Source organism: Glandiceps talaboti, chromosome 18 (genome assembly GCF_964340395.1).
Source record: "Glandiceps talaboti chromosome 18, keGlaTala1.1, whole genome shotgun sequence".
Lineage (NCBI taxonomy): Eukaryota > Metazoa > Hemichordata > Enteropneusta > Spengelidae > Glandiceps > Glandiceps talaboti.
The window spans coordinates 19,405,223-19,419,101 of NC_135566.1; the positions used below are offsets into that span (position 1 = coordinate 19,405,223).

A 13,879-nucleotide genomic window follows, 5' to 3' on the forward strand; every position below is an offset into this window, starting at 1 on the left:
TTCAATATACCGACGGTAACTATAGTAAGATACATTGCGAGTGTACAATGTACATGTAACTTGTAAACTTGTACATGAGATGTGGAGAGCGCCACCAACGGTCATTTATTACAGTGGTGGCGTGGAGCTTCTGTGACGTGAGTGCTTGTCTGTGATGAAATGTATAAAGCTCATACAGGACTTTACAGTGTTTATCTTGGAGAAAAACAGTTTATCTCATAATCAGAGCTCTTCACTTCTCTCACTGACAATGAAAAATGTTTCTTCAGTCAAAGTTATAGGGTCTTCTACCCTCTTCAGTGTCTCTGGCCATAGTAGCTCACTTGCAGGAAAGCCAAGCTGAGAAAACAAGTAATATGAAAGCAATTTCACTCTCTAAACTTCATAACTACATGCAATATTGGTGGTAGCATTAATCAATCACAAGTTATAATGGTAATAATATATTTGAAGACAGTGGTATTCTGTTGATTTACATTTTTCTAAAGTTTATTTCGATTTGTTCATCACTCAATATTTATATTTGATAAAAAAAATGCATGACAATATATATATATATATATATATATATATATATATATATATATATATATATATATATATATATATATATATATATATATATATATATATATATACATATATATTTATCAGTCAGTGAATATATATATTCATTAGTGCCTGTCTTATTTGGGTACAAATAAACAAATGCTGTACAATACATCAGTGAATGGAGAATACACAGTACACCAAATTCGAGGCAACACTATCATCCCTTCCTCTCATTAACACAAGATCACCACATACTATACTATCCAAAGGCACTCGATTCAATGTGTATGATTGATTGACTATACATTTTTCCCCAAATCATACAGATTGATTCGAGTGCCTGTTATACTATCAGTAATGCTTTGATAAACTTTTATAACTTCCGGGTTGTACATCCATGATATCGTTTACCTTTTCCGTCGCTATAAGTTTCAGTTCCTTGACAGTTGGTGGATTCACGCATTCAAATTCTTCCATTGTGCTGCATGGTCCTTTCGGATTTATACGTTTTGGTTCCCGTCTTTCCATCATAACTCGACATGTTTCTGTAGTACTTTGCACTCCGATTACTACGTACATTACAACACATAAAACAAGCATGGGTTTTGTTGACTTCCAGTTCGCCATATTGAATTTTTGCTGTGACTCCTTTCAGTCAAGAACCAAACACCCTCCCTCCGGGAAAATTTGGTTTTTGGTATTGCTTCACCAGGAAAGACCATACATTTCAATTCAATTCCTCATATTCTTCATGTATTTGGAGTTTTTCTGGTGAAAGCTTATAAAATGTAAAAAATTAACACCAGCATCACCGCAAAAACACCCACTCTGTGAAATATACCAAGGGGATTGCCCTGCAGAAGAATCGATTCAACACATGTCATTGGCCAATCAGATTTCGCGCTTGTATTTAAAACAGCACAGTTGCTGTAATGTGACTAGTAATAGTCAATGGTCAGTTTACGTTCGTTCGCCCGATGTCTTAAAAAGTGCTAAACAGGTAAGGAAAGATATCGTTACTGTTTACTTGCATTCAAAATAAAATCATTGTATCAGTGCATGTTTTGAGACTAATGATCACCATTTATCCAATCCAGAACTATGTGTTATGTCTTTATGATGCTTTTGTGTGCGCGGCTGCCAATGGCCGACCAAAATGAAACAGCAACGCGTTGAACACGTACACTACATGTTTGAATTTTGTACAGCTGTTATCAATATCATCTCAGCTTTAGTACAATCATAACTTGGAATAATTCGCTTTCTATTACGAATTTGTCAAAAAAATCGAAGTGAAATGAGGTAGTGGTATTCGTTTACGGCGCTAACGGTATATTATTCCGTTCAATCTCTTATGTTGCAGACGTACACATAGTAAGTCGGGACTCGATTCTGACATTGTCCCTAAAATCACATCCCGTACAGTGTCTGCAAGCAGGACTAATATTGAACCACAACAGTTGGAAGGACGATGATTGAACGGAATATAAGTTGTAAGCGCCGTTACATGTAAAGGAGAATAATTATTACAATAACCATAGACCCTCCAGTGGAGGGTCTATTCAATAACACCACACTTCCAAGTTTCAAACAGTGAAAATGTGTGAATTGTGTGATTTTTTTGAAACTGGACACAGTTAGTTATAAACATTTTTCACACAAGATGAACTTGTGTACCCAGCTTGCGTTTATGTGTCTCAAACTGAGACTGCCGATTGAGACACTCACCGGATAGTGGAGTGGTCAATGATAAAATTATTTGCCTTCATCGTGAAAATAAATAGCAAATTACCATGAGTGACAGAATTTAACATGCAACTCAAAACAGTGATTGTTTACATGTAAAGTTAACCAAAGAACGTTTCCAATACGCCATGATTGAGGCATACATTGTGTAATTTATGATACCTTACCCAGCTGTAAGTGGGATAGTCCTGCTTGCATACGGAGTATGTCGTCCTTTCCTTTCTGAGGGTCATGTCAGTACTCTAGACCCGTGCACCGTCTGCAAGCAGGACTATAAATGGAATAATCATTTTCACAATATGTGTTCTTATCTTCACCTGTAAATGTGTTTATATCCATGGAAACTTGACTGATACTAATCACAAAGATTGTATCCGAAAATCCTGCAAATTTACATGTAAACTTTGTTGACCATAGTGTAATCAGGTGTGTAATTGACTATTTACACATGGACATCAAGTCAGTGTAGACTGCCATCACCAGTTACCATTGTAATATAGTAAAGAAATAATCTAACTCATCAGAATAATTGAAATGGTCACTGTTTCCAGAAAGTATTGATATTGTAATTTCACAAAGGATAACGAATATTAATGTAAAGTTACAGCTTGTGTACCTGTGTTTGAACTAAAGCTTTAACTTTATATTATTTTGATATTATGTTTTGATACCTTGTTAGAATTAAATCATTATTTTTCATATTCCCAAAGGAGAATCAACAAGAAGTTGAGAAGTACACGTGTGTATTACTAGGGTAAAAGAAGTAGTTATTAATTAAACTTTGAATCACTAGACGGAGAAAAGATGTGGTGTCAGGTAAGACTTAACACATGAATTCTGTTCACTTGTTAATACAGCTAAAACAGGGAGTGTTCACCAGAAGACTGCACATACAAATATAGCATATGCATTTAATAATCACCGTTGATCATTTATTTAAGTTGAGATTGTTGTTTTACATACTAGATTAGAGCACTTTTACAACTGTACACAGTAGGATTGTCATTTAGGAGAGAGTATTGTATACATTAATTCCGCTTTTTAGACCCCTCAATAAAAACCAGCAGTAAATTTAGTATTATCTAACAAGTGAAACATCAAGCTAAGCTTGCAAAAGATCAACTTTGATTGTAAATGTATATGTTACATATAGTCTTCTGGTGAACTTTGCCTGTTTTAGTTGTAAAATGTATGAACAATACTTGATTTGACAAATGTGGGTACTACTATCAGGGGGCTAATTAGTAAAATATTTATGTAAGTCAGCAGAAATTTTTATGCAATGGTTGAACAATGAATATTTATGACTCCTAAGTGCCTATTACCTTCTTTGAAATAACATGAATACTAATTGTTCACCCATTGTATGAGACAAAATGATTCAAAATTTTGTGTAAGCCATTCCTCCCAGTATGATTGTCATCATTAATAATATGATTTTCTGCAATTGTAATCTAAACATTCAGAACGATACTTGTTTTGAACAGAATGTGGTCACAAAAAATATCAAGATGAAGAATTTCAACCGATAATTATAGAGGTGTCGATTTTGCATATAAACAATTTCTAACTATTATGGTGATTTATTTTGTTGACATACAGCCAAGAACTCCTGGTAGACCTGCCTTAACCGCCCTGGATGTAAACAGTTCATCGGAGACACCAGCAAAACTTGCAGATAGAAAACTTGCCTTAACACCTCACCTTGCTGGAGCCACACCAGGGACAACTGATGGTTGCTTATTAAGAGATAGCAAAAGAAGGTAGACACAAACTTTATGTCCCTAATGTAATAATATACATCAACTTGATAAAATAATGAACTACATGTATGATTGAATGACTATATAAATCCTCGGATAAACATCGTTATCATTCTGTTTGAAATCTGTTGTATAGGACTCGGAGAGATATATCCTAATATTTCTAGAAGATAAAACAATATACATCAAACTATAATACTCTTTATACTGCACTGCAGTTACATGTATTACGACTGATTAATGACTTTGGCTGTTTTTGGCAGACAAGATTCAATGAAGTTCATCAGTTGGCACTTCATTTTTATTTCTTGTGTTATTTCTTGTGTTCTTGTGTTATTTTGGTCAATTTGAAGTTTTGCTATCCTATCTTTTGTGTATTTAGATCTTGTAGTACTCCAATATTTTTCTTCATTCAGCCACCGAAGGAAAATACGAGTGACCAAAGTATGGAGCAACAAGTAACAAAACCCATAGATCATGGGTATTTCCAGCACAAAGATGAAAGCTGTGGAGGAACGATACGACAGTCAAGAAAGAACACAATCGTAAACAATAGTGAATGACATCTGCATATATGCAAATTAAGCATTAACTCTGCACTTTTCACTGAATGTTGTCTGCTGAAAAAATGCCAAATTTTCAGTTATCTTTCTTTTCCACAAAAGCAAAACAACATGTTTTAAAATTTGTAAAACATTCAGATTTTTGAATGCATTTATAAAAGCTCCTGCTAAACTTCTGTTCCCCTTGTAATAGAAAACAGTACATTGTCATAAGAAATAGTAGGTGCAGTGGTTTCTGATTATTCTCTTGTGTTTTCTTTCACAGGATTCCAAAAATCCCACTGGTTCTCAGGGACACTGACGACACTTTCAAATCATCAGCAGAAGAAGAAGAAACTCCTGATAAAGTCAAGCTCCAAGAGTGTCCTGTTGAATCAACACAGGTGAGCTGATTAAAAAAGACCTTGTATCACGTGTCATTTTGTTGTTATGACTGAACATAAAGTTTCTTACATTACCAAAATCTAGCCATAGTTTAGTATATACATTGACATTTTATGGACAACATGCTATGGTTACCGTTTTGGATTGACAGAAGCAATTTGGGGTCTATAGAAAGAAGTGACCAGTGTAAAACTTCAATTATGTAATTGTGTCTTGACCTGCTTTCCAGTTGATAACATCTTCACACACATAATTGATAACAGTGTCTTGTTTAGTGGTCTGAGTTTATGTGTAGATAGGAAGTCATTTACAGACAAACTGTGTGTATTGAGGAGAAATGTTTCAAATGATTACAATGTAAATTCTTTATGGGCACACAAACATTCATATTTCAATGTTATGGCTAAGCTGTGTATAAAATGAATTTACTGATGGTCATAATAGTACTTGTAGGACATCCCTAGTTTGTCTCAAATGACTGTCGGTTGCACTGTATAAACAAGACTCTGTTAGTGTTACCAATCATACTTCCACCATGATCAGACAATTACTGCTATCTGCCTGCTAAAAAAACAACTGAGGCAATAATATGTTGCAGGTAGGATGACTTTAATTGTAGTCACACTGATAGTGATATGATTATGATACAGATTTCTAAACTGTTTGTGTTGGAAATTTGAAAGTTTATACAATGTTACTGTTAGTAATGGCTAATACCGAACACCTTGCATGTGTAAGAATGATAATGATATGGTTGTTCCCTGTTTATTTTGCCATGCTAGGAACATGAAGATAACCAGCTAGGGATAGACGATCTTGCCAGCCAACTAGAATTACTGAGATTACGGTCACCTGACTGGGATGCTGTACTTCAAGCCAATCAGTTCACAGAAATCAGTGATGACATCACAGAATGTATGGAAGATTTACTGACTCAGGTAGAAGGTGTTGTGGAAGAGGAACATAGAAAAGAGGTAGATTTAACTTGTAGTGTGTTCTCCTCAGGATAGATATTAGGAATTGCAGCTAATTTGCATAATAATTTACATATCAGTGATGTGGTAATTTGCATAACTCTGCATAATGGAAACATATAATATGCATGTCTTCAACACTGAATCATACACTGTCTGACATAGCTATATTTAACTCAAATGCACGAAGACATTGGGATCAGCTATTTGTCTTCATGTGAATAATATTATAATTAATATTGTCATTCAAAGATACTATTTAGCTCAAGGATGGTAGAACACTTTTGAAACAGCAGAAACCTGCCAAGCATAGTGGCCTGGGTGACAAGAATGGTGTGGGGAGAATACTGCACTTCTTTGTACATGGTTTATCAAATTGAAATGATGCCACTAGCTTGCATCAGCTTGGCTTAAAATCCTACCAGATATAAACCTTGGCATACCACAGGGGCTTGAAAATGACAAATGATTTTGTTTTACTATTTGTTTATGTTTTAATATGAGACTGTATTTGTGGCATGTATTGCCAACAAATCTCTTTGCTTAAACAAAATAGTATTAGACTTATTATTTTATAAAAAAATTATCAACTTTAAAACCGACAGAAGGATAATTGAAAATAGTTTTGAAAAATCACAAAAAATCACAACTTTTCAAATGGGTCACTCACTGATTTTTAAAAGTCCTATCTATGACTCATACATGTAGTTGATAATAACAAATGAAGAATCAAAAAATATCAAAGACAGTAAAATCAATTCAGTGGCTATTTTTTGAACCCTATGGGCATACATAGTTACTCTCCAGGTTGTGCTTTTGACATAAAGAAGCTTTGAAACTGAGAGAGTGGTGTTTTTAAAATTAGTTGGTACAAACACAATTATGTCATGATATCCCATTCTCGTAAACCAGAGCTGTTCCGCTACACTTTAAAATAGGGACTGGCTCGGTAAAAACAGTACCGTAAAAATGGTCGTGGTTTGCGACAATGTAATATACTTGCCATCTGTAACTTAAGGGAAGATAGTGTGATAGCCTTGTCTGTTCTGTCGGTGGTCATGATGTCTGTGGTCATGTCTGTTGTCATGTATGTGGTCATGATGTCTGTCACCTTGTCTGTTCTGTCTCACCATGTCTGTGGATATGATGTTTGTCACCTTGTTTGTTTTCATGTCTGTGGTCTTGATGTCTCTAAAACTCTCCAAGATTCAATGATTCAACAAGTTTTAGTTGCATAAATTACAAGACTAATCACCAAAGACCATCAAGTTACAGACTCTGGCCCTGTAAGTTGTATCAGCAGATCATCTTCCATTTTATCAATTTATGTCTCCTTTCAGGTGTGTCAAAATGATGGTTGGCCAGAGACAATGCCATCTGATGAGTCAATAGCAGCTTACATACAGGGTATAATAAGTACAGTAGCGGAGTCATTGATGAAGGAATCCAGAGGGATGGTGGAATCAATGAAGGATGAGGAATCTAACATTGCAGGGGAATCATTGAAAGATGAGGAATCTAACATTGCAGTGGAAGCAGTGAAGGATGAGGAATCTAACATTGCAGTGGAAGCAGTGAAGGATGAGGAGTCTAACATTGCAGTGGAAGCAGTGAAGGAAGATGAATGCATCATTGCAGTGGAAGCAGTGAAGGAAGATGAATGCATCATTGCAGTGGAAGCAGTGAAGGAAGATGAATGCATCATTGCAGTGGAAGCAGTGAAGGAAGATGAATGCATCATTGCAGTGGAAGCAGTGAAGGAAGATGAATGCATCATTGCAGTGGAAGCAGTGAAGGATGGGGAATCTAACATTGCAGTGAAGGAAGATGACTCTATCATTACAGTGGAAGCAGTGAAGGATGAGGAATCTAACATTGCAGTGGAAGCAGTGAAAGATGAGGAATCTAACATTGCAGTGGAAGCAGTGAAGGAAGATGAATGCATCATTGCGGTGGAAGCAGTGAAGGATGATGAATCTATCATTGCAGGGGAATCATTGATAAATAAACAGGAATCTAGAGAAGCAGAGATGATGATGGCATATAATGAAGTTGAAAATAAAGCCATTGAGGAGTTCATTGATGACATAGTTACACAACAAGTAGAAGTACTTAGATGTGAATATCTTGACAATTTGAAAGAAAATTGCAAATCAGAAACTTATGAGTCACCTGTAGTGTCGGACATTACAGAGATGACTGTCAGTCCTAGTGCAAGCACACTGATGCAGACTTCATCAATGAGTGACACTTTTACATCACCAGTATCTATGCTTGAGGAATCTTCATCAATGATGACAGAAACTCATTTTGAACAAGATATAGAAAAAGAACCCGCTATACTAGTAGACTCATCTCCAACAATCAGTTCACCACAGTGCCAAAGTGACGTCATGTCCCCCAAGCTTCAAGAAAAACTCCTCTTAGCCAAACCCTCTTTGATGACACCAACACAGAGTAAGATAACTGATGTACAAGTTTCAAAAGTTGATGCAGTTACCTCTATCACTCCAATCCCAGTTCCAAAATACCATGACGCCGAGTGTTCAACACATTTACCAGAAACTTTGCTTTGTGTCACTTCCACAATGACAACACCTATAGTAAAACGATTCTTTGACAGACAGCAAGGAACAAGCCCACTGCAGACAAAAACTGAAGATATTGGTATAAGTACCACTCCAGTGTCTACCGCACATGCTCAGACATCGCCACTTCATTTTGAGCAATTTAGTACTGTTGGCAGTACTATCACAACACCAACATTGTGGAGAAGCAGAGAGAAAGACCAGGGTACCAGTCCAATATTGATGCTTTGTAAAGACACTGCTACATGCACAAGTCCTACTCCTGTCCCCCAGTATAACGATGCTCAGACCTCTCCATGTCCTGGGCCACAATACCATGATGCCCAGAATTCCCCTTTTGAGCTTGTCACCCATGTCAGAAGTACCACCACTACACCAACATTGAGAAGAAGCAGAGAGAAAGACCAGGGCAGCAGTCCAATAATGATAATGGGTAAAGACATTGGTACATGCACAAGCCCTATATCTATTCCCCAGTATTGCGATGTTCAAACTTCACCATGTCCCCAACCCTTGTACCAAGATTGTCAAACCTCACCCCACCATACTACACAATATCAAGACGCTGAGACCGCTATCCAGCATGATTATTTCTCTGTTGTGGAATCTACAATGACAACGCCAACTCTGAGGAAAGTCAGGGAGGAGGATAAGGGATGCAGTCCCATGCCTTGTCCAACCAAGGACATGGCATGTTCTCCACACATCCCAGCACCAGCAACACCTGCAAATGTAGGAACAATGACAACTCCCCTAACAACGCCAAGAGTAAAGTAAGTACATATACCAGATATTTCTTATTCATACACCAGTCTCTTCTTTTGATGGAGAAACAGACATGTTTGAACAAAGCTTTTGTCCTTCTTCAGTGTCTAAGCTGGATCAGACAGAAAAAGGACAGATTTTCTTGAACAAAGTAACAGCAAAAGTTTTAAAGAATTTATTAAATCCAAGGCACATTCAACATTAACAAATGTTCCCCACCAGAAGGTATGAAAATTAATGCAAATATTGCCTTATTTTACCACTGGCTGTTACTAGGGCTCTCGCACCGAGGTAAAAGTTGTACAATTGATCTGATGTAAACACTGTACAACAAAGATGAAAAAAACCTATAAAACATGATATATTTTTTTATTATTTGCAGTTATTTAAATGAAGGCACTACTAGTGAGCTAGATGCGTGTCAATTGCAGTGTCAGCTAGAAGCCATTTCTATTAGCAACGAATTACTGCGTAAAGAAGTAGAAAGCCTAAGAGTTCAGAAATCAGGATACCAGTCCGAGATTCGCCAACAGAAACACGATATTTCAGAATTGGAGATGAAAAGAGAAGAAATTGAACAAGAAACAAGGGTTAGTCATCAAAGTTTTAATTTTGTTCGTTTTAATTTTTAGATATATTGTGTTTCCACTGCTGCTTACCACACACCCAAATGGTAAATAAATCATCCGATTGGTGAAAAGTGCCATGAAAATCCATCATTCACTTCTCCAGATTGGTTACATTCCCTTCTACATTGTAAGCTACCCACTGGCCTAGGTGGCAATTTCTCTTAGTACACTAGAATATAGTAACATAGGGAGTCACAATTAACCTACTTCTATCGACATGCAAATAATTTTATTGTGATGTTACACATGTTAGATATCCTGATTGGCTAGTTCATTCTACTTGTAATATATGCAAAGTCAACAAAATGACCCAACATGGTATATCTCACAAGTCTCAAGGACTTTGACATCATATTTGAGTTTGAGATGTATGCGATGTGCACTCTCATAAAGTGCCTTCAATGTTGAGATATAGGAACTTTTGGTTAGTTTATAAATTTGCCATTACAAATAAACATAATTATGAAGTCAGTTTAGGACTGTACTAAAAAGTTGACAAGGAATGGGGGAGCCTGATGCACTACGGGTATGGTGATATGAAAGTTATGTATTATGTACACCATGCACACATCGTTGGGTAACTTTGCAGGAATACATTTGCCAGTCTGGAAAAAAGAATGGTGGATTTTCACAGAACTTTCCACCAATCTGATGGGTTACTCACCGTGTGGGTGTGTGGCAATTAGTAGCAGTAACACTAAGTATTAGACTGAGTGCACTCTTATTATCCAAGAATATTTGGATGTAAAACAAGTTTTCAATATGTCATGTCTTGTGTTAGCCCCAAATCAATATACATACTTACAAAAAGGTAGATACTATGTATAACATCATTAAGAATAAATTAATTTGATCAGAGTGTGATCAGAGTGTAACTAACGGTGAAGAAAAAACTACTCAGCTTGTTACAATAAAATGTGGTAGAGTTTTATGAATATGAGAACTATTATTTAAAATGTCTGTCACTTTCTCTTTTTATCTCATACATTTTGTAGGTAGCATTACAACATGATATTAATGATCTTATGGAACAAGTTGGTCAACAGCTAACTCAGATTGGACAATTGGAGCTGACTGGCAAACAGGTATCTAATCTACTTACTAAGTCTATGAGAGAAACCCATAAAGTCCCAGAGCTAGGTACCTATGGGATTGGTATGAATGCTCTGTGGTTGTACTTTCATTAGCAAATCCTGTGGTTTACTCTGTGGTTGTACTTTCATTAGCAAATCTTGTGGTTTACTCTGTGATTGTACTTTCATTAGCAAATCCAGTGGTTTACCCTGTGATTGTACTTTCATTAGCAAATCCTGTGGTTTACTCTGTGGTTGTACTTTCATTAGCAAAGCAAGTGGTTTACTCTGTGGTTGTACTTTCATTAGCAAATCCAGTGGTTTACTCTGTGATTGTACTTTCATTAGCAAATCCAGTGGTTTACTCTGTGATTGTACTTTCATTAGCAAATCCAGTGGTTTACTCTGTGATTGTACTTTCATTAGCAAATCCAGTGGTTTACTCTGTGATTGTACTTTCATTAGCAAATCCAGTGGTTTACTCTGTGGTTGTACTTTCATTAGCAAATCCAGTGGTTTACCCTGTGATTGTACTTTCATTAGCAAATCCTGTGGTTTACTCTGTGGTTGTACTTTCATTAGCAAAGCAAGTGGTTTACTCTGTGGTTGTACTTTCATTAGCAAATCCAGTGGTTTACTCTGTGGTTATACTTTCATTAGCAAATTCAGTGGTTTACCCTATGATTGTACTTTCATTAGCAAATCCAGTGGTTTACTCTGTGGTTATACTTTCATTAGCAAATCCAGTGGTTTACTCTGTGGTTGTACTTTCATTAGCAAATCCAGTGGTTTACTCTGTGGTTGTACTTTCATTAGCAAATCCAGTGGTTTACTCTGTGGTTGTACTTTCATTAGCAAATCCAGTGGTTTACTCTGTGATTGTACTTTCATTAGCAAATCCAGTGGTTTACTCTGTGGTTGTACTTTCATTAGCAAATCCAGTGGTTTACTCTGTGGTTGTACTTTCATTAGCAAATCCAGTGGTTTACTCTGTGGTTGTACTTTCATTAGCAAATCCAGTGGTTTACTCTGTGGTTGTACTTTCATTAGCAAATCCAGTGGTTTACTCTGTGGTTGTACTTTCACAAGCAAAGCCTGTGGAAGTCTAACAGACACCCTCAGTGACACCTACATGTTATTGGGTTGTTATTATTGCATAATTCATGTCCATCTGAAACAGCAAATTTCATTAAAAAACCATGACTGTGATTTCTTTGCTATATGATTTCTTATACATAGAATGCCCACACTCAATTGCATATGGTTTTATGCAATAATGTTTTCGCTATTGCATGACAGTGCAAATGTAACTATGCAAACACAGAGATGCAAGTAATCACTGACGTGATACACATTTTTTTTTATGTTATACTAGCGGGTAAAAATGGATTTTATTCACTTCAAGACATATACTTGTTGTCATGTATATTTACAATTCTTTAATAGTGTAATTTATGTGATAACTTACAGTAGTGTGCCCTCTGATGGCCTGTGTGAAATCTTCAGTGCTTTTGTTCTCCAAATTCAATGTTACATCAAAAGCCTTGAGTTATTAACTTAGCTCACACACCTGTAGTCAAAGGACCAACATTTGGTATAGTGTAATCAGAGTTTGATTGCTTGTTATTACAGAAAGATGAAATGATATCGGAGTTAAAATCTATGAATACAAGCAATGAGGACAAGTACAAGAAAGAACTGACAAATTTACAGGAAGATTTGAGAAGGGGATACAAACATTACAAACAAGAGGTACTTTTGACTTGCTCAAGTCTCCAGACTTTTTTCATTCTTTATTTGAATAAGATATTTTTAAAAAAATGTGTTCTTTCATGTGAAATGATAACCAGACTGAGGGATTGCGAAATAGTCAGGTGAATGCATATAGCCCTTGGGAGACCACTAGACAGTAACAGTCAGGTGAATGTATTTAGCCCTTGGGAGACTGCTAGACAGTAACAGTCAGGTGAATGCATATAGCCCTTGAGAGACCACTAGACAGTAACAGTCAGGTGAATGCATATAGCCCTTGGGAGACCACTAGACAGTAACAGTCAGGTGAATGCATATAGCCCTTGGGAGACTGCTAGACAGTAACAGTCAGGTGAATGCATATAGCCCTTGGGAGACCACTAGACAGTAACAGTCAGGTGAATGCATATAGCCCTTGGGAGACCACTAGACAGTAACAGTCAGGTGAATGCATATAGCCCTTGGGAGACTGCTAGACAGTAACAGTCAGGTGAATGCATATAGCCCTTGGGAGACTGCTAGACAGTAACAGTCAGGTGAATGCATATAGCCCTTGGGAGACTGCTAGACAGTAACAGTCAGGTGAATGCATATAGCCCTTGGGAGACCACTAGACAGTAACAGTCAGGTGAATGCATATAGCCGTTGGGAGACTGCTAGACAGTAACAGTCAGGTGAATGCATATAGCCCTTGAGAGACTGCTAGACAGTAACAGTCAGGTGAATGCATATAGCCCTTGGGAGACCACTAGACAGTAACAGTCAGGTGAATGCATATAGCCCTTGGGAGACCACTAGACAGTAACAGTCAGGTGAATGCATATAGCCCTTGGGAGACCACTAGACAGTAACAGTCAGGTGAATGCATATAGCCCTTGGGAGACTACTAGACAGTAACAGTCAGGTGAATGCATATAGCCCTTGGGAGACTGCTAGACAGTAACAGTCAGGTGAATGCATATAGCCCTTGGGAGACTACTAGACAGTAACAGTCAGGTGAATGCATATAGCCCTTGGGAGACTGCTAGACAGTAACAGTCAGGTGAATGCATATAGCCCTTGGGAGACTGCTAGACAGTAACAGTCAGGT

At 37.0% G+C, this 13,879-nt stretch overlaps 1 long non-coding RNA gene across 1 annotated transcript; it reads right to left on the reverse strand.

Annotated features, from left to right (window-relative positions):
- LOC144448815 (uncharacterized) lies at positions 1-1,134 on the reverse strand. The gene is made up of 2 exons (XR_013482135.1): positions 964-1,134; positions 1-339 (listed from the first exon to the last, which is right to left on the reverse strand). It is a non-coding gene; the product is annotated as an uncharacterized LOC144448815 (long non-coding RNA).
- Positions 1,135-13,879: the final 12,745 nt, after the last annotated feature.